Source organism: Lissotriton helveticus, chromosome 4_1 (genome assembly GCF_964261635.1).
Source record: "Lissotriton helveticus chromosome 4_1, aLisHel1.1, whole genome shotgun sequence".
Lineage (NCBI taxonomy): Eukaryota > Metazoa > Chordata > Amphibia > Caudata > Salamandridae > Lissotriton > Lissotriton helveticus.
The window spans coordinates 719,879,004-719,906,782 of NC_136063.1; the positions used below are offsets into that span (position 1 = coordinate 719,879,004).

Here is a 27,779-nt window from a genome sequence, read left to right on the forward strand (position 1 = left end):
ACCGCAGATCCGGGAAGACCTACCCCTCTGTCACTTTTTGACAGGCCTTTGCTCTACTTTTTGTCAAATTCAAAACATTTTCGATTGTATGTGAGGATGTCTTTGAGGAAGACAGGGTTAAAGGTGTGTGGGGCCTGTCACCGCATGATGTCTTCTACCGATCCCCACCTCGTCTGCCTCTGGTGTCTCGAGTACGACCACAATCCGAAGTCATGCTCGGACTGTGGCTCAGAAGACCTTGCAGGAGCAGGCATTGAAGTTCCTTGCCCCCAGCAGTTGACATCGTCCGAGACTCACTGGAGGTCCCGATCGAAGAAGATGAGGTCGAGGGACCACTCCCGGTGCCTAAAGTCTTGTTAGTCCCACTCCAGGTCATTGTGACACTCGGGGAAGAGGCACAAAAAGAAGTCCAAACGGACTTCATCTTCTCCTCGAATGTCGTCCATCGACAAAGAAGATAAGGAGCACCGATGCTCTAGACATAGACTCAAGGTCGACTTTGCGCCTCCCTCTCTTTCTGGAGCCAGAGCGACCCTGCTCAATTCAAAGAATTGCACGAGGCCATGCGCCACGTTTTTGAGCGGGTCGACCCCTCTGGTGAGCCCTCGAACTCCGCAGGGTCAGAAGCGGTTCCATCGGATTCAACACAGTCGTCACCGGTGCCGTAGGACCTCAAAGATCTGATCATGGATCTGGGTCGGCGCCAGTCGTGCCACTGCGACCTCCCGCCAGCGTTGGATCCGAAGTCGGTGCCGCCCATGCGCGGTACCAGCCCCATCCTTATCGCTGACGACACAGAGTGAGAACAAAGTCACTTGATGCCGATTCCTGCGCCAATTGAACCCAGGAGTTCTATGTTGTCGCCTAAACACTTTATGTATTTGTTAGGTTGAGGGAGGAATGGTAGGTGTCTATGGACCCTTTGTAACACCAGGATGACTCTGCTGAGCAGTTGGACTGATATGGGGAACTTGGGGAGGCCAGTGGACTGGATACTTCTGCAGATACTGGCATGCTTTCTCCGCCAACTGTGGCTACGGAGGAGGACACATCTTATGCCATGGTGGTGAAGAGGGCTGCTGAGGTCCTTGGACTGGAGTTGCCCTCTGAAGAGGTCAGGACAAATCTCCTGACTGAAGTGCTTCAGCCTGGGGCTTCCACCTCAGAACCCTTTTTGCGCTTTCATGCAGCACTTACAGATGTCCTTTTAGGTACATGGTCCAAGCCTAGCACAGGGGCTTCTGTGAATAGGACAATTGCACGCCGCCAACGCCCAGCTCCGGGTGACCCAAAGTTCCTCAGCTAACACCCCACCCCAGAAAGTTTGGTGGTGCAGGCCTCTACATCACAGGGCGCGTTCCCTTCCGCCCCTCTGGATAGGGAATGCAAGAGGCTGGATTAATTTGGTATGAAAAATGTTTTCTTCCTCCATGCTGGTATTGCGGTCTGTGAATACCTCCTGCTTATTTGGCTGTTTCTCCCATTCCCTTTGGGAGACGGTTGTGCACGTGCTGCACAAGGCCCGGAGGAGGCCCGGGCTGTGCTTTCTCAGGCAGTTAAGGACATGGTTCATTCCGGCCTAGGAATTGAAGCCATAAGTCGTCGGCCAACCTGCCCTTGGTAGGGGTAACCTCCAAGCACTCCTAGTCTGACTTTGCAAGACCACACCACTCCAGATGGAGGAAGAATCCATCATATTCTCCCTCACTGGAGGTCCATAACATCTGACATGTGGGTCTTGGAGATTCTCTGCCTTTCCTTTCTTTTCCTCCTACCATTCTGCCAAATCAGGAACGGCTGACGGAGGATCATTTGAAATTGCTCCAGGAGGAAGTTACAACCCTCTTGGCCAAGGGGGCTATAGAAAGAGTCCTGGTTTCAGAAGTAGGCAGTGGTGGTTATTCCCGCTACTTTCTGATTCCAAAAAAGAACAAAGGGTTGTGGCCCATTTTAGATCTTCGGATCGCCAATCTCTTCCTCAAGAAGGAGAAATTCAATTTGCTCACTCTAGCTCAGGTCTTTTCTGCCCTAGACCAAGAAGACTGTATGGTAGCGTTGGACCTGCAGGATGCATATTTTCATATCTCCATCCTGCCGGGCCACAGACGTTACCTGTTATTCAAGGTAGACCACGAACGGTTTCAGTTTACCGTGCTCCCCTCTGGCCTTAATTGCGTCCCTCGGGTATTCACCGAGGTGATTGCGGTGGTTGTAGCTCATCTGCGCAGGTTAGGGGTGTCAGTCTTGCCCTACCCCGATGACTGGCTTTTGAAGATGTCCTCGCCCACGGCTGTAGTCTCCCACGGCTGTCGTCTCCCACCGTCAGACCTCCTGCATTAGCTGGAGTTCTCTTTAAACGTGCTGAAGTCACGCCTAACCCCTTCTCAGAAGCTCCCTTTCACCGGAGCTGTTTTGGACATAGTGCAGTTTCCGGCCTATTCTCCCGAGCAGCGAGTCCAGGATATGATTCCGATGTTTCAGCCTCTATACTGGATTTCAGTGAAACTGACTCTGAAGTTGTTGGCCCCTTGGCCTCCTGCATCCTGTTGGTAAAGCATGCCAGATGGCTCATGCGGGCTCTGTAGTGAGACTTGAAGTTCCAGTGGGCACAGCATCACTGAAAACTCACTGACGTGGTTCAGATCTCGGAGGGCATTGCAAAAGATCTGCAGTGATGTTCAATAAACCGCAATTGGGTCATCTGCAGAACCCACCTCTCTTCCCCAACCAGATCTCACAGTCGTGACAGATGTCACTTCTGGGATGGGCTGGCCATCTGGAAGAGGTGGAGATTAGAGGACACTGATCTTCGGCGAAATTGAAGCTCCAAGCGTTTCGGTTGGCATTGATAGCATTTCTTTTCTCTGTCAAGGGGAAGTTAGTGCAGGTGTTCACGGACAACACTATCGCGATGTGGAACTGCAACAAGTAGGGCGGGATGGGGTTATGGACCCTTTGTGGAGAGGCCCTGCGTCTCTGGACAAGGCTGGAACAGCAGGGCATAACCCTGGTGGTTCAACACCTGGCAGGTTCTCTGAACTCCAGGCTGGGCAAACTCAGCCGTCGATGCCTAGCGGATCGCGAATGGCGTCCACAGTCAGATGTGGCGCACGGTCTCTTTCAGCAGCGGGGAGAACTTTGGTTAAATTTGTTTGCCTCCAAAGAGAATGCGCAGCGCACTGGAGTTTCCATGGCAGCTATCGCTCGGTGACACCTTTCATCGCGAATGGAGCTCATGCTTACTGTACGCCTTTCTGCCCATACCACTAATGCCCAGGGTTCTGAAGAAGATCAGGAGCGACTGGGCCCAAGTCATTCTTGTGACTCCGGACTGGGCAAGGAGAGTCGGGAATCCAGAGCCTCTGAAGATGAGCATTGATGCTCCGATCAGGCTGCCCCTTCGGGAGGAACTTCTGTCACAGCAACAGGGGAGGGTCCTCCACCCGAACCTGTCAACTCTGCGCCTCCATGCTTGGAGATTGAGCGGTGGCAGTTGATTACTTTTGATCTTCCTTCCGAAGTATGTAATGTTATTTTGGCAGCCAAGCGGCCCTCCACTGAGACGGTATATGCCTGCTGTTGGTAGAAATATGTATTGTACTGTACAGAAAGGTCTATTGACACTCTCTTCTTCTATTTCTACTGTCCTTTTATTCATTCTAACCCTTGCCCAACAGGGCTTTGCTTTGGGAACTCTCAGGGGTTATCTTTGTGCTCTGTCTGCTTTTTTTCGACTAAAGAAAAACCAAAGGTGATGATGGACTGAGCGTTGACAACACAAACACTCACCCCCAGTCAACTGATCTGAGTTTAATCCATCACCGTTCTTTAGCTCACTCCGCCACCCCAGTTCAGACATGGCCATATGCAAATCAGTCTGACCCTGTGCCTCATGGGAACAGTCCAGCCCGAACTGCCAAGCTTTTTTGCGACTGCCAGACCAGCCCCCTGTCTTTAGGTCTCCAATTTTAGATAGGTTTCTAAAAGAGCTGGCTCATTTGTTTCCACCCCACGCCCTTTATGTCACTGTGGGACCTTAATTTGGTCCTCACCTATCTTATATGTGTTCCTTTCCAGCCGTTACACAACTGCCCACTCTGGGTACTTACCATCAAGACCGCCTTCTTAGTAGCGATTACATCTGCCCGGAGGGTGACTGAGTTGCAGGTGTTATCTTGCACGCCTCCCTACTTGATGTCCTTTTTGGATAAAGCGGTGCTTCTTTCTTGCCAAAGGTTGACCCCTTTCCATCTGGGTCAATCCATCACACTGCCTACCTTCTTTGCTCCACCGCATCCCTCTGAGAAAGAGGAGCGTCTCCACTGCCTGGCCCCAATAAGAGCATTGTTGTTCTACCTTGACCGCACAAAAGAGATCCGGTTGGACGACCAATGCTTTGTGGTACGTGGAGGATAAGAAGGGAAGGGAAGGGAAGGAAAGTTCAGAAAAGGACCATCCCTGCTGGGCTGTTCTCCACATTCAAATCTGCTGTACCCTGGCTAATAAGCACCGCCTGAGGGACTAAGGGCCCATTCCACGAGGGGAAAGGGAGCGACTACGACCTTGGCTCGGGTGTCCCATTACAAGATATCTGTCGGGCATTAACGTGGGCATCTTTGCACACTTTTGCCAAGCACTACTGCATGGACAGTAAGGTCTGCTGGGACATGCATTTTGCCCGTTCAGTCCGACAGGACTTCCTAGTTTGAGGTATTGGTCCGCACCCACCACCGGGATGGTATCCAATTTAAAGGTAAGGAATCTGCAGCTATAAGTCTCTATCTGATGAACAAGTTACTTACCTTCGGTAGCTGGTAGAGACTCTATGTAGCTGCTAATTCCTTACAGACCCACATATGCCTCCCCGCTTTGTGGACTAATGTTGTAGGGCTAGGGTAACTCCCCTTTTCAGGGCCCTACATCAGTTACTTCGTGGCTCTGCGCTTCGGGCATGGAAAAACTAAAAGTACTCTTGACTGCCTGGGTGGCGCCTATATAGGTACCGCAACGTTATAACAGACGCTACAAACGGTGACAACGTCCTGCAGAGCCAAATGGAGCTACCCGACAGCGTGCGCAAGGGGTATTGCTCAGCAGAAGTTTTGGGATCCAGCCTGACGCCTGGAAAATTCAACGGTAAGGAATCTGCTGCTAGATAGTCTCTACCAAATAATGCCTTACCAAAGGTAAGTAACTTGTTCTTCTGTAGTAGGGGATCTCTGTGTATAGTCATAATCATGTGAATAGTCCCGTCCATGTGCGTGGACCCCGGAGCACTTCATTTGATATGATCTCCTAAGTTGTCCTCTTCTGCAGTCCTGCATAGAAAGAGATAATAGAAAGACAATAATCCAGCCTAAAAACAACTAGGCTATGCTGGCCATTACTGAATCCTCATTAGTGCTTCCAAGGATCTTGGTTGCATCCCCCTTAGGGCACTCTACATTTAATCCATAAAGGTTTAAATAATTTCACGACAATGTTCAAGTAGTTACTTCATGAATGCATTCATTCATTACAGTGCTTCGATTCTACTTTGTTTTTAGTCATTCTTTAATATACATTTTGTACATGGAGCTTAATTAATATGCTGGCCATTACTTCATCCTGAAGTGAAATAGATAGCCAGGTAACAGTTAAATTGAACTATTTTACTGAGTTTCACACATAGAGAAACTTCCCTACACAAAGATACTTTTTCATGATGGAGATGAAGGGTTGGACAGACAAGCCCCATAGGCTGCCATTATGTGTCTGTAAATGGATACCGTGCCTTTAAAAATCCTTCCAGAGACCCTCGGTATCCCATGATGCACAGCCAAAGGCTAGTTAGTTTCAGTTCTTTTTTCCGGCTCCTGCTAGCAGGACCCTGGAGCATTGAGCTCTACCTTGAGTGGTATATTTTTAAATAATTTAGCTTTCTAAAGTTAGTTTGAGTGTTTTATTCAACGTCTTTGGCATTTCCTTCCTTTTGCTGTCTTTTTTGGGCAGTTAGCCTGCATTTTCCTTGTCAAAATGCCATCTTTGTTCGACAAGTGCCCTGAATGTGGCAGGAAGAAGGCCAAGTCGGACGCCCACAGAGTTTGCATTCTGTGTCTACCTACTTCACATGTTCCTGAATACTGCACCATTTGTAAATCCGTCTCCAGGAGGACCCTGCGTGACTGGGAAAAGATTCGGCTTCAAGACCTGGAGCAGAGAAGACAACAGGCAGTAGGTGGGACATCTGGGCAACGAGAGAGCCAGTCCTCCTCCAACACCCATGCGACGGCCTCTGGGGGGCTCCCCGGTCGAAAGAAGGCTAAAAAACGATGCAGGTCCCGGTCGACGTCGAAGGCAACAACATCAACATCGAGACCAGGTATGACGATATGCTCCCAGTGGACTCAGGGCTATGGGTTGAAGCGACGTCGAAAATCGTCGAGGGGACGGACTTAAAGGACATCCCGGTCAACGTCGACACACCATCGCCGTCGATCTGGGTCTAAAAGACATCGGCACTCGCCGTCGAGGCGACACCGCCGATCACCGTCGACAAGACATTCGCGTTCGAGAAGAAGATGGTCGACGTCGAGGAGGTATCATCGTAGCTCGACGTCCAGAGACCAGTCTCCCTCTGTGGTCAGTCTTTCAACATCGACAACAAGTTCTAGATCACTACAACGTCGGCGCTCTCCGTTGAGGGGAACTACATCCAGTGCTTTCTCTTCAAGGCCAGCCCGCAAACGGAAAAGGGTGGTATCTACCTCGGACTATGATTATTCCAGGACCTATTCTCCAACTAGGACACTGGAATCTGCTGCTCGTCAGTCACCAACTCTGTGGCCCCGGACTCCTACTCCTCTGCCTCCTCCTCCGCTGCCTCCTCCGTCTCAGCCTCCTTCAGTTCCTCCTCCATCTCTGCCTGTGCCCTTGATTCCTTTGCCCGTGCTCCCTGCATAACCTAGAAGGTCAAGATCACGTTCCCGGCCAAGACATCCCTCTCGCAGCTGGCACCATTCTTCTACAAGGTCTCACCTCCGTCATCGTCACGAGAGATCTCGTTCTCGATATATTAGGGACACGGCATTCACTGGTGAGGGGAGTTATTTGCCCACATTATCGAACTTGCCACCTCTGAGAGTGTCACATGTTGATGACATTGCCACTTTCCAGGAAGTTCTTGTTAGGGGAGCGCGAAACTGGGCATAGCGTTGTCTGTGCCTACTCCCACTACATTGGTGATTTTTGAGATGCTGCAGCAGAGGCAAACCTCTCGTCCTCTGCTTCCATTGGTACCCGGATTGGAGGATGCAGTTATTCCTTATGCCTTCCCCGGTAAAATCTGCGCCTTCGAGGCTCCAGAAGAAATACCGTCCCTCAGACTCTGACCCCGCATGAAGGCTGAGATGGAAACCCTCAAAGCTGTTGGCTTGGAAAAGCCTAAGGAGCAGCGTAGGAATTTCTTGCCTTTCCAACAGTGTTATTCCTCTCAACGATTCCAGCTTGGGCAGGGCTGTCAGTCTGGACAGCAACAACAGCAACAGTTTCAACAGTCCTTTCAGCCGTTTCAAAGACGCCAGTCGAGAGGAAGGTCTAACCAGCAGTCGACACCAGGGAACAAGGCCCCAGCGGGTTTCAAGCCCTGAAGGGTTTCTTCCCCTTCTTCTGTTACCCACTCAGTGGGGGGAAGCATTCAAAATCATCTGGCAGAGTGGAAAAAGATAACTCAGGACAGTTGGGTGCTGGATATTGTTCGCAATGGATACTGTCAACGTTTCACCAGCCCTCCTCCATCGATACCAACAGTTCACTCTCAACACCGGATGCGCGAGCTTCAAGTGGCGGCCGATACCCTGCTAAGGAAAAGGGCAATAGAACTGGTTCCTCCTACCCAGAGGGGACAAGGTCTATATTCAAGATTCTTTCTCGTACGCAAGAAGGACAAGAACGAATTCAGACCCATTCTCGACTTACGGCAAGCGAACAAATGGATCCGCAGAGAAAAGTTCTTCATGTTATCCCTGCATCATATCTACCCTCAGCTGCATCAGGGAGACTGGCTATGCGCAATAGAGCCGCAAGACGCATATTTTCATGTGACCAGAGCAAGGAAACATCGCAAGGTCCTACGGTTCCTGGTAGGCACCAATCACTACCAATATGCAGTGCTTCCCTTTGGTCTGAAGTCTGCGCCCCTGATGTTTTCAAAATGCATAGCAGTAGTAGCAGCACACCTCCGGAACAGCAAGGTGTTCGTCTATCCATACCTGGACGACTGGCTGATCAAGGCAGACACGTTTCATTAAGCACAATTGCATTTCAACAGGATGTCCGTTCTGCTGAATCACTTGGGACTACACATCAATCTTTCAAAGTCTGTCCCGACTCCTGTCCAGTGTCTGCAGTTCCAGGGAGCCTCCATCGATATTTGCAAGGCAAGCATGTGTCCTTCGGAGGAGAGAAGCTTATCAATCCTTCGGAAGGCTCAGACTCTCATGACCATACCCTTCCCGACGGTGAGGAACGTGTCCTCTCTCCTGGGCTCCATGGCCTTGTGCATTTTTCTCACTTATCATGCACGCCTCCAAATGCGGCCTCTGCAGAAATGTTTGGAGTATCATTGGAACCAGAGGAGGGGAATTGGGAGGACAGGATTATGTTGTCACAGCAAGCCATCCAGTCTCTATGATGGTGGTGCTCTCCACACAATCTTCTCAGAGGGACTCCTTTCCACAAGGAGATTCCAATGCAGACGATTGTGACAGATGCGTCTCTCCACGGCTGGGGTGCGCATTCGGATCACCTACAGATACAGGGCACGTGGTCTGTGAAGGAGTCCACATATCACATAAACTTCCTAGAACTTCGAGCTGTTCACTTGGCACTGAAAGCTTTCCAGCCTTCCTTTCACACCAGTTCCCTGCTTGTACAGATGGACAACACAACAACAATGTTCTATCTCACCAAGCAGGGGGGATTCCACTCTTGCCCACTGTCTCGGGAGGCCCAGACGATCTAGCATTGGCTTCTAGCCAGGGACTAGACCATCACAGCGACTTGCCTCCCGGGTGTGTAAAATGCTCAGGTAGACACTCTCAGCAGACTCGTTCTTGAAAATCACGAGTGGGTCTTAAACGACGATGTGATGCAAAAAAATATTTGGAAGATGGGGAACTTCGCAGGTCGATCTGTTCACCACCGCGGAAAACAGAAAATGCAGCGACTTCGCCTCCAGGTTCTACCAACCAGGGGCGCTGGGGAATGCACTGTGGATCAACTGGTCGAACAGCTTTCTCTACGCTTTTCCACCCATTCCCCTGACCCCGACAGTGTTGATCAAACTTTCCAAATCACAGGCCAAGATGATCCTCATTGCTTCACAGTGGCCCCGTCAGTGGTGGTTCACCGATCTACTACACCGGTCCCTCCTGCTGCACCTTCAGCTTCTATGTCGGCTGGACCTTCTCACGAAGTTCGGAGGGCAGATGGTGCACCCCAACCTCTCGTAGTTGAATTCTGCAGCATGGCTCCTGAGCTAGTGCAGTATGGACATTTAAATCTCCCTCAGAACTGTATGGAGGTCTGTTATTCCTCCTTAAAAACTTTTTTATTTTACGTATGCTCGCTCCTTCTGGTTATTCTGTTCTTCATTTTTTCTCATATGTCTTGATCTCGTCACCTTTTCTCCTTTCCCTTGTTACTCTGGGGTTTTTGGTTCTTTTTTTTTTGTTGTTCTTTTTCCTTCTTTCTTTCCTTTTCTTTTTTCTCTTCATTCTTTCTCTTTCTTCCTTACTATTATTCTTGCTTTATTGATTATTGAATATTTGCTATTTTTGCTTCTTCACTTTTATTATAGCTTATGTATAACTATATCATTTTCTCATTTGTATTATGCTTCATTTATCACTATCATATTTTATTCTATATTTGCATATGTGAGTGTTTTTGTATTATCATTTAAAACTTTTTAATAAAAAATTTCAACACAAAAAAGAACTGTATGGAGATATTAAAAGAAGCGAAAAGGCCATCTACACTGACTTCCTACGCATATAAATGGAAGAGATTTTGCATTTGGTGTGCCTCTCAGAATGCAGATCCTATCTCCTGCAAGGAGGATGTCATTCTTCCTTATTTGCTGCATTTGGCTCAATCTGGCCTGAATTTTCATTCCATTTAAGTTCACCTCGCAGTTTTAACTGCGTATAGGAAATGTCCTCCACAAACTTCCTTTTTCCAACTCCCAGGCATCAAAGATTTGCTGTAAGGTTTGAAGAAAGTGTTTACTCCCATTAGGCGTACTTCACCTCCGTGGGAGCTTAATGTGGTGCTTTCTAGACTGATGCAGGAGCCTTTAGAGCCCATTCATAAGGCTTCTCTCCAGCATCTGGCCTGGAAGGCACCTTTCCTTGTAGCCATAACATCGGCTCGCAGGGTGAGTGAAATCCAGGCTCTCTGTTGTCAAGAGCCTACACAGTGTTTCATTCTTGTAAAGTAGTCATGAGAACTCACCCTAAATTCCTTCCAAAAGTAGTGTCAGAGTTTCATTCGAATCATACGATTTCTTTACCCACATTTTATCAGCATCCTTCCTCTCCTGCTGAGAGATCCCTTCGTTCTCTCGATGTTAGAAGGGTGTTGAAGTTCTACTTAGATAAGACTGAGGAGATTCGTAGATCGGATCAATTGTTTGTTAACTATGGCTCTGTCAGGGCTGGTCTTGCTACCTCCAAGCACTCCATCTCCAGGTGAATTGTATCCTGTATTCAGTTGTGTTGTCAGAAAGCCAACAAGAATCTAGTTAGTAAGCCTAAGGCTCACTCTACCAGAGGAAAAGCTGCTACAGCGGCTTTACTCCGTAACGTCCCTATTGCAGAAATCTGTAAGGCTGCCACTTGGAAGTCAGTCCATACGTTTACTAAACACTACTGCCTGGACCCTGATGTCAGGGCAGATGCTCAGGTTGGGCAGGCTTCACTGAGGAATCTATTTGCACAATAGTGGGTCTGTTTGTTTCTTCCACCGCTTGGGTTTGTGGTTTGGGGATGGGCTTGCTATATATTCTAATCACATGATTGACTATACACAGAGATCCCCTACTACAGAAGGAGTAGTTTCTTACCTGTAACTCCAGGCCTTTAGTAGGGGTATCTCTGTGATAGTCATAAGCAACCCGCCCTCCTCCCCGCTGGATGAAACAGTGATAGCCAGAATTCAGCAGGCCTTGCTTTATACGCCTTCAAAAAGAACTGAAAGTTACTAGCCTTTGGCTGTGCATCATGGGATACCGAAGGTCTCTGGAAGGATTCTTAAAGGCACGGTATCCATTTACAGACACATAATGGCAGCCTATGGGGCTTGTCTGTCCAACCCTTCATCTCGATCATGAAAATAGGATCTTTGTGAAGGGGAGTTTCTCTATGTGTGAAACTCAGTAAAATAGTTAAATTTAACTGTCACTTGGCTATCTTTTTCACTTCAGGATGAACTAATGGCAAGCGTAGCCTAGTTATTTTTAGGCTGCATTATTGTATTTTTTTATTATCTCTTAAGTGTCTATGAGGGCTGCAGCAGAGGACAACTTAAGAGAAAATATCTAATGAAGTGCTCCGGTGTCCACGCACATGGGCGGGACTATTCACATGATTAAGACTATCACAGAGATACCCCTACTACAGAACTGGAGTTACAAGTAAGAAACTACTCCTTCTTGGTACTCTTTGTGTACCTATAAAATGTTTGTATTTTTAGAGAGTAACAATATATATTTTTTTGCACCCGGTTTTACAGCACTATTTTACCTGCATTCCCATTATTCACAAAAAAGACTTTAAAACATCTGAATGATGCACTTAGATGGCAGTTTATTTCAGCCTTATGTTTTCTTTGCTGCTAGGAATTGGGAAGCCCAATTCTCCTTTTTAATAAGGATAAACTGAACTTAAATTTGATCAAATATTATAATGTAAAATTAGCGGAGACTCATGTTTTTGTACGGGTGGGCCGAAGGATTTGTTCCGCCCGTGAAATTGGCAGAATGTTGGTCACTCTGTGTTACTCTTTATCATGGAGTTCTGGCAAAATTTCACCAATCACCGCGTGATAGAATTTTTTTCCTGCAAGGCTCCGGAAAATGCAAGCTGATGCGTGTGAGTGAGATTTGGCGTAACTAGCGTGATTTTGTAACTCAAGCAGTCATAGTCCGATGGCTCCTGTTCGAGTAGATTTGCTGCTGCTCGTTGATTTTCTACTCGAGCTAAAATAAACTTGATTGCCCGCATGCTCTTGCGCAATGCATGGTGCAGTATGTGCTGATTTTCAGTGCTGCTCGTTCTACCGGCGCTACATTGTAGCACCAAATGCATATTTTGTGCTCGTTGGCAGAACTCAGCGGAATTTCTTTGAGTTTTTATGTAACGGAACGTGGAATTCCAAGGAGGGAAACTCCACAAGTTGTGGCCACCCCTAGTTTATGGTTATTCAACAAGTTTTGAAGTATGCACTGATTTTGAGCAAATTTCTGTAAAACACAATTTGACTACTGTTTAAATATCAAACAATCAATCATTGTTTGCGCCATTTGTTTTGTCACCGTCTTATGAGGTAGCAAAAGCTGGGAACCAGAATTTTCGACTGTCTGAGGTTCTCGATTTAACTAGCCATATTTTATGATCATTGCTGTTTTAAGGCATGGACAAGGTGGGCATAGGCATAAGTGCCCATCTTTCATGGGACAGTATGGTATAATAGTACTTTTTAGTACATCTTGTGATCAAAGTTTAATTTAGGCAAATCAACGTAACATTTTAGAACGAAAAAGGAACAGTGAAGGCCAGGCAAGGTTTGACTGAGCATTTGCACCAACCTTTAAGTACATATGCCCAGCTCAACTGTACTTACATTTCCCTTTCTGCATTAGCCTGCAGAGAACCAAGAGAGGAATACGATGCAAGGTGCTCCTTGTCAGCATTCTTCCAAAGAAGCTCACTTTTTACCTTTCATCCATCCATTAATTGAATCCTCCTCGCATTCACCCACTCACTCATACACACACACTTATTTCTTAATTTATGGAGGAGCATTTGGATATAAAAAAACAGCACTGTTTGCTTTGCTAGGCCTTGTTCCTTGTGCAGTTCTAAATTATACAGACTGTACTGTTGGGTAAAGTAAACAATATGATCCATTTATTTGTGAGGTTATGAATTGTGCCCTGCAAACTCAGCTGTGTTGAGGCACTTATGTTGCTGTGTCTTTCTCTTGGGTCGAGTAGCCTAGATAGCTTTTTATCATGTATGATATGTCCAATCAGAATTTCCTGTCTAATAGTTGCAGAGAACATCTGTGTTTCACAGATAACCATATGATATTGTACAAGAGGAGGTGCTGGTCCTATGTGTTCAAATAATTTTACTGGGACCGAAAATTGCTTAAAGTAAACCATGGTCCGGTTGGAGTCCAGGTCTCTGAGAGATAATTGAACGTATCATAATGGAACGTATCATCTGTTCTAGGCATGAAATGTGACAATATAATAGTATCATGTTGAGCTAGTGTTCGGGTTATGAACTAGATTTATACGCAGCAGATTATTCTGATGGATACTGCAGCCTGCACGTTTCTCCTTATTGGAGCTAGAAAAAATAGCTCGCCTGCACAGGTAGATGGTCTTGTTTCTCACAGAATACTATGAATCTTCCTTTAATTGATGTTGTTGAATCATATAGAAGGCGCCTGTGTTTTTTTCCATTTCAATCAAAGTGCATCCAGTGAGCCCTTTTCTGAGGTTTTGTATGGATTTTTAAGTGTTGCATTGTTGTGGATCCAGTTGCTATCATCCTTGTAGGTCATTGTCTCTGTATCTTTCTCTAGAGATTGCACCATCCAGGATTCTGTTGGCGTGCATGTCTGTTTTCCCGGCCTCTGGCGGGAGGCAGATGTTCCTCAGTTGGGCTGAGAAGGGCAGTTTGGACAGTAAAAGTTGCGGTCCTGGTCTAGATCCGCAGCATGAGATAACTTTAAGGACTCGCCCTGTTTGTTGAAGTCACTCTCCCTCCAGCCTTTTTCCTCCATCTGGTTGTTCCCAACATGGGGGCAGGTCTTTGCGTGGGGGTCACCCTTCGACTCCGGTCTTGAAAACATTTTTGAGTCCGCGCTCAGCTCTGTTCCGGTGCTGTTCCTGGTGCTGCCAGATCCACTCTTGGCTTTTCAAGTACCTGATGCTGACCCTGCTCAAGTGGTTGCATGCACCCAGGCTCTGCTGAAAAGGCTCAAGCCTCCATCCACTCCTTCTGGTGTGACTATAGGTACTAAGGATTTTCCAGGCCCACTGCGTGCTGCTCCATAGCGGCCACTACTTCGCCTTAAGTCTGCTTCAACCAAGCCCAGGTATATGTTCCACCCCCTTGGCGCTGGTCAGCTTTAGCTACCTGGCCGACACCTGCACTCTACATTGTCGCCTAAGGTCTTGCCTTCATTTTCGTCACTCTAACCAATGGTGGCACTGTGACCAGTGTTGGCACACCACCCTCACCCAGTCTCTTGAATGTCGACTGTTCTTTCAGCCTAGGATCATCAAGACTTGAGAATGCTGTTGGTGCTGTGTCACCTCACGGTCTGGAGCACATTCTCCGGCCACTCATTTCTTTCTGTTTACCCGGCTTCCTCTGTTATGGCTTCTGGGAGGCGAGTGTGGTCCTAGCTGACCTCAAGGAGATGTTCTGCACCTTTTCTGATTCAGAGGTACACAGGGAAGTTTTTCTAGGACTTTTAATGACACCAGTGGTTTGTAGTCAGTGCCTGAGTTTAACCTTCAGTGGACCACTGGTCTCCCTTTGGATGACATTTCCTCTGTTCACAAGACCTTGAACGAGGCTGCAAAATTATACATTTTCCCTGACCATGGCAGAAGTTAGATCAACTTATTAACTGAAATCCTCCAAGCTAACCCTTAAACTTCTAAACCCTTTCTGTCCATTAGCAAAGTGCTCTTGGAAAACATTGTCTGGAAATAGCCATACTCACTCCAGCAACTGGGCTTGTGGCGTTATCACTCCTATTCTTTGTCTTCTAATCTGTAGCCTGCTTATACTGTAGGACAGTTCCCCTATGAACACAGGGTTGATGAGACCTTACAACCTTTCTCGTCATTCGATTCGTGGATGTAGAATGGAATCTGTTCGATGCAATGGGGAGGAAAAGTTTCCCATCAGGTAACATGACTTTATGCTTTTGTAATGTTGCTGTCCAAATGCTCTTTGGGAGGTGGCACAGATGGTGGTTCTGCTGTTTTTTGATCATGGCTCTATTTACATGGCTTTAGTGGTTTGTGATGGTTTTAGAGCTGCATTCAAGCTTTTTAGGTTTGGTCTCAACACAGTGGACTTAATGGCCAGATACATGGGCTCCTCTGTGACATAATACCGGTTTAGATCCCTTAAGCTTTCCGCAGGCTGCTTAGCTGGGCATGTTGAACTTTTCTTTTGATGGCTTCTGTATTTTTGGCGAGGAGGCTGAGTAGGTCCCTAGGAGATAGAGGAGAGAGCGTGTTTTCCGTCCTCATGAAGCTGGTCTCTCCAATTGAAAGATTGAAGTTCATGCTCATGTGTGCTGATGTTTGTGGCTTCATCATTAGGGTTGCAGCTATTTATTGCCTTTCTGCACGATCCTTGCATGTTTCTTGTGGCGGGAGGAGGTCTGCTCTGCCTTTGGGGGTTTCTCAGCATAGCTTGTGATCTTTCTGCTGGGATTCTCTTGCTCTTTTACATCAGTCTAGCGCTTATTCAGGTACACATATTGCTATGGGAAGGGTTTCTTCTGGTGTTCACAGCAATGTTTCCTCTAGTCTTGATTCTTATATCCTTGGGCCAGTTCTGCGGTTTTGGTGGAAGTCCCTGTCAGAGATCAGGCCTGTTGGGTCTGGCATACAATACCATATCCTGACTTGTTCCTTCTGATTGGCTTTAATGGGTTGCTGAGCTCCAGTCCTTGATGCTGCATACCGGTATTGGTAGATCTGGTCCTTATTATGGATCTGGCACACAGCAACTGTCTGTGCCATGGTGCACTTTAACTAGATGCAGACTAGGTTAGTGCACTCTATATCAGCTAATGTGCAGCCCCCAATGCAGGCAGAATTGTGCGCCTTTCCTGGTGACAGTGCGTTAGTGAAAAACGGACCGGCTGTTTGATGCAGTCTGTCCGCCTTTCACTTTGAAGACTGGATCATAGGCTGCAAGATGAAAGGCTTAGATCACCCTGTAAGTGAGTGACTGTACATGCCTGCTTCAGGATGACATATATTTTCCCTCCTTTCAAGGGGTGCCCTCAGGGGCACCACCTCTTTTTTGTGTTTAATCAGTACACCCTCCTAACTGTTCCTCTGCCACGTGTATCTGTTGCCCAGCGCGGGGGCTGAAGCGAAGTGTTCCCTTATTTGCATGGTGCTATACCCCCATGCAAATGTGTACACGACCTCTCAAGATCATGTTGAAGCTACATGAGCACCAGCACACTGTGTATTTCAAAAAGGGTTTCACAAGTGCATGGGACGACTTCTGGAATGTTGAAATTCCTCAGGGCTGAAGAAAGTCGACATACCTGTTGGACCCCTGTGACACTTTGAGTAAAACAGATCTGGTGTTTTTTGAATGAGATCTTTTGAGCCCTGCTCTGTATTTTTAAGTCTTTACTTTCTTCTTCCTTAGGATGCCGTTGCTGAGGCCTGTGTCTAGCCTGGTGAGCTTGTTGTGTGTCCCTCTTATGATGGATACTTTTTACCACAGATTCCTCATCATGTGTATCCCCCCGGTACCAGACTGCATTTTGAGATTTTTCTCAGTAATTCCCTCTCACAGCTGTAGGTGGCATCTGATGGTTCCAATGCAGTTCTGTCACAAGCCGGGGCTTATGTCGGGCCACAAATAAACGGCATCCCGGCTCATCAATGCACCTTCCGATGTGGATCCGGAGCTCTCTCCCTCGATTCTGTCGTGTGACAGAAGTTTTTCTATTGACATTTAACAGTGTAATAACAACACGTCTCCTCTAGAACTACAGGTTTTAAACCATGCAAGGGTTGACATAAACAGATGTCAGTGATAGACACACACGAGGTCTGTCACTGGTGTCTGGGCTCCCTGCAAGACTCCGAATCATGCAAAAGCTGTGCTTGGATGAATCTGAAGACAACTCGAAACAAAAGTTTGTCGCTTAGCACTAAAGAAAAGCTCATAAGATCCGGTCTTGGTGAAAGTGGCAAACATGTTCTCGCACCTTTGTCGGAAAATGTCATGTCACTCCAAGTATTTGGGTAAGGTCGAAGAAGTTATTTAATATGTTTATACATGACTCTCCTCCTTCCCATCACTCAAGTCGAGAGGTCATGTGGACATCAGGGTACCTCAAAATCTCAGTCCTGATCTTCCATCATTTAACCGATTTCTCTGCCCATCCCAGTCCAGCCTGACTTCCTGGGGCCATCGGTGACACTGCAGCAGATTCAGGCCTTTAGAGAAGCCATGTCACGTATCTTTGGTACCCTTCTAGCTCTCTCCAGTGCACTTCCGGGTTCAAAGGATCCAAGCAGACCTCCAGTCAGAATACCACAGCAGATCCGTCCTTGACAGCAGCAGTGCATCTCAACCCTTTTCTGGGGTCCGCCTGATTCCGAGCTGATGCCTGCTTCCGTTCCTCACCCACCACTGAACATCTTAATGGTCACTGGGGCAAAACCAGGATCTTGCCCCCTGTTAACAGACAAATTGTGAGATGAAATAGACCAGCTCCAAGCAATCCATCTTTCCTCTTCCAGCATCCCATCCCAGAGGGTCTTGTAGTACAAGCAGGTTGAACCGTAGCTCATTCCCAATTACACCTCCAGACAAAGAATCTGGTGGCCTTTGCAATGATCTTGTTTGCTTCCCTCGCCCTAAGATATACTTGCAGTCCCTCCCTCTCACACTTTGTGGGACATGGTGGGCGAGATCTTGTCTGCGGTCACTGATGACCTCTGGACCAATTTGGCACAGATAATTACAAGATGGCAATATGCGACAAGGTATTTCATCAGGTCAGGCCTGTACACCATCGACTACTTAGGTACCAGTGTGGTGCTTTGGTACCACGCGTGGAAAAGATCAACTTGCTTTTCAAGTGATGTATACGTATTACTGATTGATATCCAGTTTGTTGGCACCCATCTCTTCAGTGACAGAGCAGACTCTTCTGGAACGCTTAAAAGAAAGCAAAGATAAAGTCCTCTCCTAAGGACGTTCAACTCTTGTGTGGCAGTTTGCCCAACAATATCACTGGTTTTGAAGCTTTAGAATGTGGATCCTCCAAAGGCAACACCAAAACCTGCCTTCACAACTGCAGGCCTCCCAATCCTATCATATACTAGGGACTTGTAAGTAAGTTAGCCTATACCAATTGGGGGTTAGAACACTGGCACTGAGGTCTCGTTAGCAGGCCTCAGTGTACTCTTGGGGTCAAAAAACCAGCAGCATCAGTCCAAAACATAGGGGTGATCATGCAAAACGAGGCATTTCCTTACATTCTCATATTAATCTCCAGTATATTACTGGAGTCAATTGAGAGGAAGCTATCTTTAAAGCTAAGCAAAGGTACAACCCAGGTTATCAGACATCCTTTCGCCCTACCAGGCGTAGTGGAAACAACAAGGGTTAAGGAAGGTAATATAACTATCTAAATAGTGTGGAACAGCAGACCAGGTCTCTTGGAGCAAAATAACTTGTAATCATTTAATATAGTCCCTTCACAGTGAATCTGTAAATTCTGAATGTAAGCCAGCAACATTCCATGACAAGATAAAATTACTAAAAACAAACCAATAAAGCATCTAAAAATCTTTAATTCAGTAACTATTCTGGAACACAGAGTCAGAATTATCATCAATATTCAAGTTATGGATAATATAAATATTGTATTTAGTCATTGTGCACAATACATTATTAGCTCACAAGGGATCCAAGGCATCAGTTAGGCTACTAAGTCAATCCATCGAGTCCAGGCCTTCCAGAGGAGCAAAGCGGTAAAAAGTTGAGACTGTGAAAACTGGTATGCCATTCAGGGGTGGATATGGGGAGGACTGCAGGTTTATTTTATTTAAAAAAGCCTAAAGGGCAAACAATAATGACCACACAGTTGCCACTGGAGGTTTTTAAAGAGTCTCATATTAAGTAAACCCTCCTAACAAAACCATTGTTGTCTGCTAATTGATACAGCTCTCCGACCTTTTTCTGTAACCAGTCAAGTTCTATTTTTCAATTGTTCAAATAGCGCTTTAATTTCAGAGGAGACAGGCTGCTTGCTGGAGTGCCGACCGGCATTTTCTGCATTTCATTTTTTTAAAAAAGTTCGACTTTTAAATTTGTGCTTTTATCACTTATATTTACTGTATATTTACCTGTATACTGCTACAGATCATTTACGCTTGTTTGCACACATTTCTGACATCCACACAGCACTTTGTTAGCTTGTGCTCTGGTGTTTGCATACTCGACCGCCATCTTTGTAGGGGAATTTCGAGGCTAGTGACGCTCCCAAGACGCCATCTTGGGGAGGGCTCTAGTCTTTTTGCTGAATATTTACCACACCCTATTTAAGGATTGCTATGTTGGCGCGCAGCGTTTACGCGCAGGGCCTAGGGGCTACCCACTCAGTTCCCCCTACATGTCCTATCGCGCCAAATGGGTTACGTATTACTTATACAGGTGAGGAGCTGAAATCATTGGGACACATATCTTCGATACTCTGTACTAAATGTATTTTGCCACAAAATAATTTCAGATGCTCACAGTGCAATTTCAGAACGTGTAATATGAAGGCATGTAAATCTATGAAACCCGCACATAAACGTGGAAATTCCAGGGGAGGATCGAGAGTATTTAAATTCCTTTCCTCCAACAAGACACTCAATTTTTGGAGCATAAATTGTAGGTCGCTCCCCAAGCATAAAGATAACATCTTTGATTTCTTAACGGAGGAAAATCCTGACGCCTTGTTTCTTACTGAAACCTGGCTTCATGCTAGCTCAGGCCCCGACATCGCCATGGCCGTCCCTGATGGCTTTAGTATTGTTAAGATGGATAGGGAAAAAGGTATAGGTGGTGGCATTGCCATAATATTCAACTCCAACTATACTTGTAAATTTGAAGCCCTACCGCTAGTTGGCTGCGAAGCCGGACTTTTCAGGCTAGCGATCAATCCTAACTTCACCCTATCCGGTCTATATATTTATCGACCTCCTGGCAATCCAAATACCTGGGTATCCGCCTTCGCAGATACCATTGCCCCTATATCCTTGAAGGCTGCAAATTTTACTATTCTTGGCGACCTATACCTACATTTCGAGGATGTGCAATGTAAGGTTAGCAAACAGTGTTTATTGGAGTTAGAATCCATCAACATTCACCTACATAATAGGGGGCCTACTCATGTCGCTGGTCACTTACTAGATCCAGTTCTCTCCAACCTTTCGTATGACTGCCTTTCCCCTGCCCGTCCCTTGGAATGGTCCGACCATTTTGCTGTCCATTTCTCTCTTCCTAGGATGCTTTCCTCCATCCATCAAAATGGTAGTAAAAAAGAGTATATTCGCCGTTGGAGTAAGCTTAACATCTCAAGTTTTAATAAGCATCTGATAGACACCTTGCCTGTCATTAAGCCATCAGTTGACGAATCAAACACTGCAGTATCTACTTTGCTGACTTCTGCCATTGATGAGTCTCTTCCTTTGACACTCAAACTTACTTCTTCACATTGTTCTCCTGCTCCTTGGTTTACTGAGGAATTAAAACGCATGAGATCCAGCTGTAAGGCTTTGGAAAGGAGATGGAGGCGCTCCTATTCGCCTTCTTGTAAAAAGGCATACAAGGAAGATCTGAAGAAATATCACCATCATTGTAAAATGGCTAGAGCTGCTTTTATTGTTAATACGATTACGACTGCACAAAACTGTTCTCGCACCCTTTTTTCAGTGGTGAAAAATCTTACGGGCGCAAATCAGGCACCGCCCCCACCCGCTCTTGATAAGGCCAAATGTGATGCAATTGCTGAGTTTTTCATTGCAAAAGTGGAACGCATTTATAGTTCACTTAACACTGATGACTCTGACGATTCGCCACTGTTTGAATTAGTGCCAAAACCATTGACTCCTTCTACGATATCAAACAAGCTTACTGCTTGGGTACTGTTTGATGATATCTCTTTTTCCTCCTGCCTTAACAGTGTTAAATCTGGTTCCCCGCGCGACCCCCTACCGGCCAAAATACTGAAACAACTTGAGGCTGAGCCACGCCGCGTGTTAATGCACCTCTTAAATCAGTCATTACTGAAATCTACTGTTCCACAGGAGTGGAAACATGCCATGGTTGTCCCTCTACTGAAGAAGTCTGGAGCTGATGTGGCCAATCTTTCCAACTTCCGGCCCATCTCACTGCTCCCTGTCTTTTCTAAGATACTGGAGAGGCACATCAATGAGCAGCTTACTCACCTAGTAGAGAACTCGGGATTTCTCCATCCGTCCCAATCAGGTTTCAGAGCTCACCATTCGACCGAGACCACACTCCTGGGGGTCACTGAGAGTTTGCGACACAGTGTTGATCAGGGTCAGACTTGCGCCCTCATCTTATTAGATCTGAGTGCGGCATTCAACACTGTGTCTCACTCCATTCTTATTAAAAACCTCCGTTCCCTGAGAGTTGAGGGATCGGCTCTGGCTTGGCTGGCTTCCTTCCTTAGTGGTCGCACCTTTCAGGTGTTCTCTACTTCTGCCTCTTCTACAGTTTGTCCTTCAGCGCATGGAGTCCCTTAGGGATCCATACTTAGCCCTCTCCTGTTCAATGTTTATGTGAAACCCCTTGCAACACTTAACGAAGAAGCTGGCCTTAGTTTGTATTCTTATGCTGACGACACTCAAATCATCTTTTCTTTATCAAATAAAACGAGTAATGACATTTCTGCACTTAATATAGGACTGACCCGAGTATCCGATTGGATGAAAAAAAAACTCTTGAAGCTAAACGGTGACAAAACTGAGGTGGTGATACCGGGGAAGGGGAAGGACCTCTGGGGCCCTCACCATTGGCCTGTCAAGATGGGACCTACCCCGCTGCCCGTGGCGGTTGTCCGAAACCTTGGTTTCCTCATTGACGAAAATCTCACCATGAGACAGCAGGCCGTAAAGATGGCCTCAACATGTTTTGTCATCCTAAAATGGCTTCAAAAGATCCTCTGGATGTTACCTCCATCAACACAGAGAACTGTTGTACAGGCGCTTGTCATCTCGCGCCTGGACTACGGGAACGTTCTATACCTTGGAGCCGACCAGAAAACTATTAAGAAGCTCCAAGTTATTCAGAACGCTGCGGCACGTCTTCTCCGCAAAGTTCCCAGAAGGGTTTCTGCTTCACAAGCACTTCACGACCTCCACTGGCTGAAAATTGTAAACCGGATTAAATTTAAAGCTCTTTGTCATCTTTTTAAAATTAAACAAGGCTCAGCCCCTAAATACCTTCAGAGCCTTGTCCAGGCTTACAAACCCGGCCGTGAGTTACGCTCTTCTGGACATGGTGATTTCACCGTTCCCAGGTTTAGGTTGGTCAAAATGGGAGGTCGTTCTTTCTCCCATCTGGGCCCTAAGATGTGGAATGCTTTACCAATGACCTTGAAATTGGAGCGTAATCTTCTCCGTTTCCGCAAAGGTCTTAAAACTTGGCTCTTCCAGCAGTAATGCCTCAATCGTCAGTTTCTGGATGTGTTCTCTATACTGCTAGTTTCTTCTTGAGTCTATCCCTGGCGCCGGGAAACCCACTGCGGGTAGCTGAGCGCATTAGAAGTGTAATAAAATAAATAAATAAAATAAATCCCACTCAGCGGGGGCAGGACACCCTCCTGCAGAGTCTCACTAGTTAGAGATCATCCCCCTTGTCCTCCTTCTGAGCCAGGTATCTCTGTGCCTTGTAAAATGCAGGAGCCAACTGCGTATTCTCCAAAGAATAAAATAGCAGCTTGCTCACAGTTGAGTGTTGAAAGGGGTAACATGCTAAAAATTAATGCCTGCAGTGAGTCTGGAAGCAATTTTGCGCTTTGGTAAACACATGCACTGTTCAAATGCCTACTTTTTTAACTTTGCCTTGGTAGAAGGGAGAACACATTTCTTGTGGCATATACAGAATTAGGTATAATATTTATCATTAGCCAAAATTGACTTTTTATTTAAATGCCACCAAAATTAATTTTATAAGGCTGCTATTGTCTGCTTTTAAGTTAGCAAGTTTAAGCAGGATGGCTGTATTGTTGCCCTGGCCCGGGTCGTTGCTTGGCACCGATTATTGGTTTCTATTACACCTTCCGTTACCCTGGGAAAGACTGAAGAGATAGTTGAGCACTGCTCTAAAGCTCACCCAGGACAATAGACTTCCTGAACGGCTTGCAAAAGCAGAATGTAAAAGACAAGGTACCTGCTCAGATAACCAACTGACAGCTTGCCACCATATTCATATTCTATATTGGCAGCCTCCTGGCAGATGTAATCTGCCAAAATTTAAAGGCATGCTTTCTTGGGAATAGCATCTGGATATCAAATGGGTAACAACTCTATGGATCTCTTCGAAGCAGGACCAAGGGTGACTAACCCTAGACCAAGGGAAAGACATAACAGGGTGTTTATAAGTGGTGAGTTTCACTTTGTTGCTTTGAGTAGAGTTAGCGAGTCAAACGAGTGAATCTTCGAAAAGGCTCCTTTCAGCTACCTTGACAAAAGTGGGGAAAAGGCCTAATGGGATAGATTATTGCCATATGTCACAGACCTGCTTCACACTGTTGAGAAAGGCTTATGGAGAGAGTGCATGAATATCAGATATAGAATTCTAGCTTCAGATTCCTTACTTTAGAATTATCCCCAGGCGTCAGACTGGATCTGGAAATTATTTTGTGAGTAGTACCCCTGAGCTCTGGTAGGTGGTGTTGTCGGCATCGACTGCACCGGAAATTATGTGCGCAGTACCTGTATAGGCGCCACCCCAGTCCTTTTCTTCCTCCCCTGTCAGTACAGATCCATGGTGAGCTACCCTCAGTCAATTTTCGACTGAGCTTTTTAAGACTTTTGACAATGTCTTTTTGATAGATCTTCTCTTGGCAGGCTGTCGACTGGGAAGACCACTTCAAGCACTGCAGCACCTGTCATCGACCGATGTCAGTGACAAACCCGCACCTTGTTTGCCTCTGACGCCTGGAGGGCAACCACAAAGCGAAGTCCTGCACCGATTGGCACACCATGCACCTCAAGGCCTTGAGGGAGCAGACCCTCAAGCTCCTTGCCGCTGAACATGCGACGCCGCAATGATCTTTATCCCGGTCGAGAGGAAGGTCCTGTGATTGTTCGAGGTTCTCAAAATCAGTTTTACATTTGAAAACATTGGGCGATTCAGTTAAGACCCACAAGAAGTATAAGAGGTCTTCGACTTTGCCCCATCCATCACTGTTTTCAGATGAGATGAGGGAACATCGTAACTCTAGGCCAGACTCCGTGGTTGAGCTTGTGCCTTGGCCGGTTCCACGCCTCCCCAACTTTCCGGGAGCCAGAGCGACCCTGTCCAACTTTGGGAGTATTATGAGGCCATGCTCCTCATATTTGAGCGGCCCGATCCTATCTGTTAGCCTTCGGGCCCACCAGACGCGGGAGGGGCCCTTACTGGTTTGACGCCAGCGGGTCTGCCGGTTGTACCATCTCGACCTTCCCTGGCGCTGGAACCATTGTAGACAACCCCAGCGACATCTGCAGTCTGATTTCTGAATCCGTTACAGAGCCAGAGAGGCGTTGTCTGATGGTGGTTCTGGCGCCAACTGGAGCTATGCCTTCCAGAAAGGAGGTTGATCCCTATTCCTATGGGCTAGGACTCGGTGAAGATTGGGAGGGGTCACTGGGCCCTGAAGAATACCAGCCCTTAGCTCCTAACATGGTCTGATGTGAGGATCTGTCTGAGGCTAGTGGACTGGACACTTCTCCAAATACTGACATGGTTTCTACCTCTACCGTGGCTACGGAGGAGCGAGCATCATTTGCTAGGACGGTGCGGAGGGCAGCCGAGGTCTTGGACCTTAGCCTGCCCTTAGTGGCAGTGAAGATTAACGTCTTGACAGAGGTGCTTCAGACTGGAGTGTCGTCCCGCCAGTACCCCCCCCCCCCCCCCACCTGAACAGCTTTGTCCATTTAATGAAGCCCTTACAGACGTCCTGCTTGGTACTTAGTCCAAACCCTTTAAGCAAAGGGCTCCTGTGGACAGGACGATTGCCCACCGCCCTGCCACAGTGTGCCTCAATTTCCTCACACAACACCCTACCCCGGAGAGCTTGGTAGTCCAAGCCTCTACTTCCTGTGTAAATACTGACACATTCCCTACCACCCCACCAGATAAGGAATCCAAATGGCTGTATACCTTGGGCTAGAAAATGTTTTCTTGCACCCGCCTGGCGCTGCAGTTTGTGAAAATCAAGTGCTGTATGGGCTGTTACTCCCATTCTTTATGGGTTTCGGTTATGCAGGTGCTGCCCATGGTTCTGGAGGAGGCCCGGGCCATACTTTTGCTGACGGGAGTGATGCAGCTATGTTCGCAATAAGGCAGAGCGGTTACTTTGGCAGTGGCCTTACGGCACCATGCCTGGCTGGGAACCAACTGGCTTTTCAGGGGTTTTCGTAGGATTGCTTATGGACATGCCCTTTGATGGCTCCTGTCTCTTCAGAGATCAGGCAGATTTAGCCCTGGAGCGATTCATGGGCAGCAGAGCTACGGCCAGGTCCTTGGGCCTTTCCATGCCAGCTCGCCAATCCCAGTCTGCCTTTTGCTCCTTTTGTGTCCATGGAAGGGGCTTCCAACTACGTCTTTACATGTCCAGGCACCACAGCGAGCAAGCTTCCCAGGCTCTGTGTTGCCGAGGCGGCAGCCGCAGCCTCCAAACCCCTTTAGATTTCCCTCTTTCCATCATGGGCATCCAGTAAGAGGCAGGATGCGCCATCTCCTGTTCCACTGGAGGTCTGTCACATCAGACCGATGGGTTCTTCAAATTGTCCGAATGGGTCTACTCCCTACCCTTCGTTACTACTCTGCCATCCATGCCACCTGCTTGCAAGAGGCTAATGGAAGACCATCTCACCTTGCCCCACCAGGAAGTGACGGCTCTCTTTGTCAAGGGAGCCACAGAGAGGGTGCTGGCGCCAGAAGCTGGTTGTGGTTGCTATTTCTGCTACTTTCTGGTGCCCAAGAAGGATGGAGGCCTTCGTCTTATCCTAGACCTGCACCCTCTCAATTTCTTCCTCAAGAAGTAGTTCAAAATGCTCACACTTGCTCAAATCCTGTTTGCCCTGAACCTTGCAGACTGGATGGTAGCGTTGGACTTGCAGGACACCCATTTCTACATTCCGTTCTTGCCTGTCCACAGGTGTTACCTGCGGATCACGTTGGACTGCAAGCACTTTCAGTTTACTGTGCCTCCCTCCTTTTGGCCTTAGCAGTGCCCCATCGTAGTTCACCAAGTTCATGACGGTGGTTGCAGCTTATCTGCGGAGACCTGTGGTGCCTATCTTCCCCTATCTCGATTAAATGTTGTTGGAAGCGGGCTCGCCCTGCATGTCGTCTCCCACTTTCAGACTACAGCTCACATCCGCATTCACTGGGGTTCACTATCAATGTGCCAAAGTCACACCTGACTCCTTCTTGGATGCTCCCTTTCATCTGAGCTGTTCTGGACAAGGTGCAGTTTCTGGCCTATCCTTCCAAAAAGGCGAGTCTAGGATATTCAGGTTATGGTACCGATGTTTCACTCTCTTGCATTTCGGTGAGAATGACTCTGATGCTGCTGTGACTCATGGCCTCCTGCATCCTGCTTGTGACACGTGCCCGCTGGCATATGTTGGCTTTACATTGGTGACCTGAAGTTCCAGTGGATGTAGCATCAGAGGAATCTCTACAATATGGGCCAGATCTCGGAGGGCACTGTAAAAGATCTGCAGTAGTGGTTAAAGACCTGCGATTTGGAGGGCAGCAGACCCCTCTCCTTCCCCAATCAGATCTCCTTGTTGACAGATGCGTCACTCCTGGGAGGGGGCAGCCATCTCACAGAGGTGGAAATCAGAGTCCTCTAGTCTCCGGCGGAAACCGGACTCCACCTCAATTGTTGTAGGCCACAGATTGTCCACTGGACTGTGTCTGCTGTCCTCATCTGATCACACTGCATTGGAAACTGTCAAACTGACTTCCCAGTACCTGCCAGGGCATATGCAGAATTCTGGTCTCATAACTGCTTCAATGTTGTTCTGATGATGTAGCATAAGTATTCATGTTTGACATTTGCCAAGGAATGAAGGTAGATTACATTTCCTCAGACCAGTGGGTCTTGCCGGTAATGTATTCACGTTCATTGGGAAGTAGCCTCTTGTGTTCAATATGATTCACACCCACAATGCCTATAGACTTTTAAAGGAAAAGGCAGGCTCATTGCTTTGCAGGAATGCCATACATTTGGTGCAGAGTTCCTAATCGGTTTTAGGGAGCTACATTCCATATTTTCATATGCCAAATAAGACCAAGCGAGTAGGCTTATATCATGTACATTATTAATAAAATAACAGTTTCATAGTTTTTAATATTAAGGTTGTCATTGGTAAGGGTTGTCAATAATTGGTGGTCCTATCATCCAATCTAATGGTATGTTTTTGGGACTTGAATACGCCCTGAATGGTAAACAGCCAAGCTCCATTCCTGAGTGCCTAACTGCTT

At 47.0% G+C, this 27,779-nt stretch overlaps 1 protein-coding gene across 4 annotated transcripts in view; it reads left to right on the plus strand.

Moving 5' to 3' along the window:
- The window catches only part of TRAPPC8 (trafficking protein particle complex subunit 8), a 1,467,367-nt gene that overhangs the window by 965,515 nt on the left and 474,073 nt on the right, over window positions 1-27,779 (plus strand). The gene's annotated exons all lie outside the window — the stretch shown is intronic.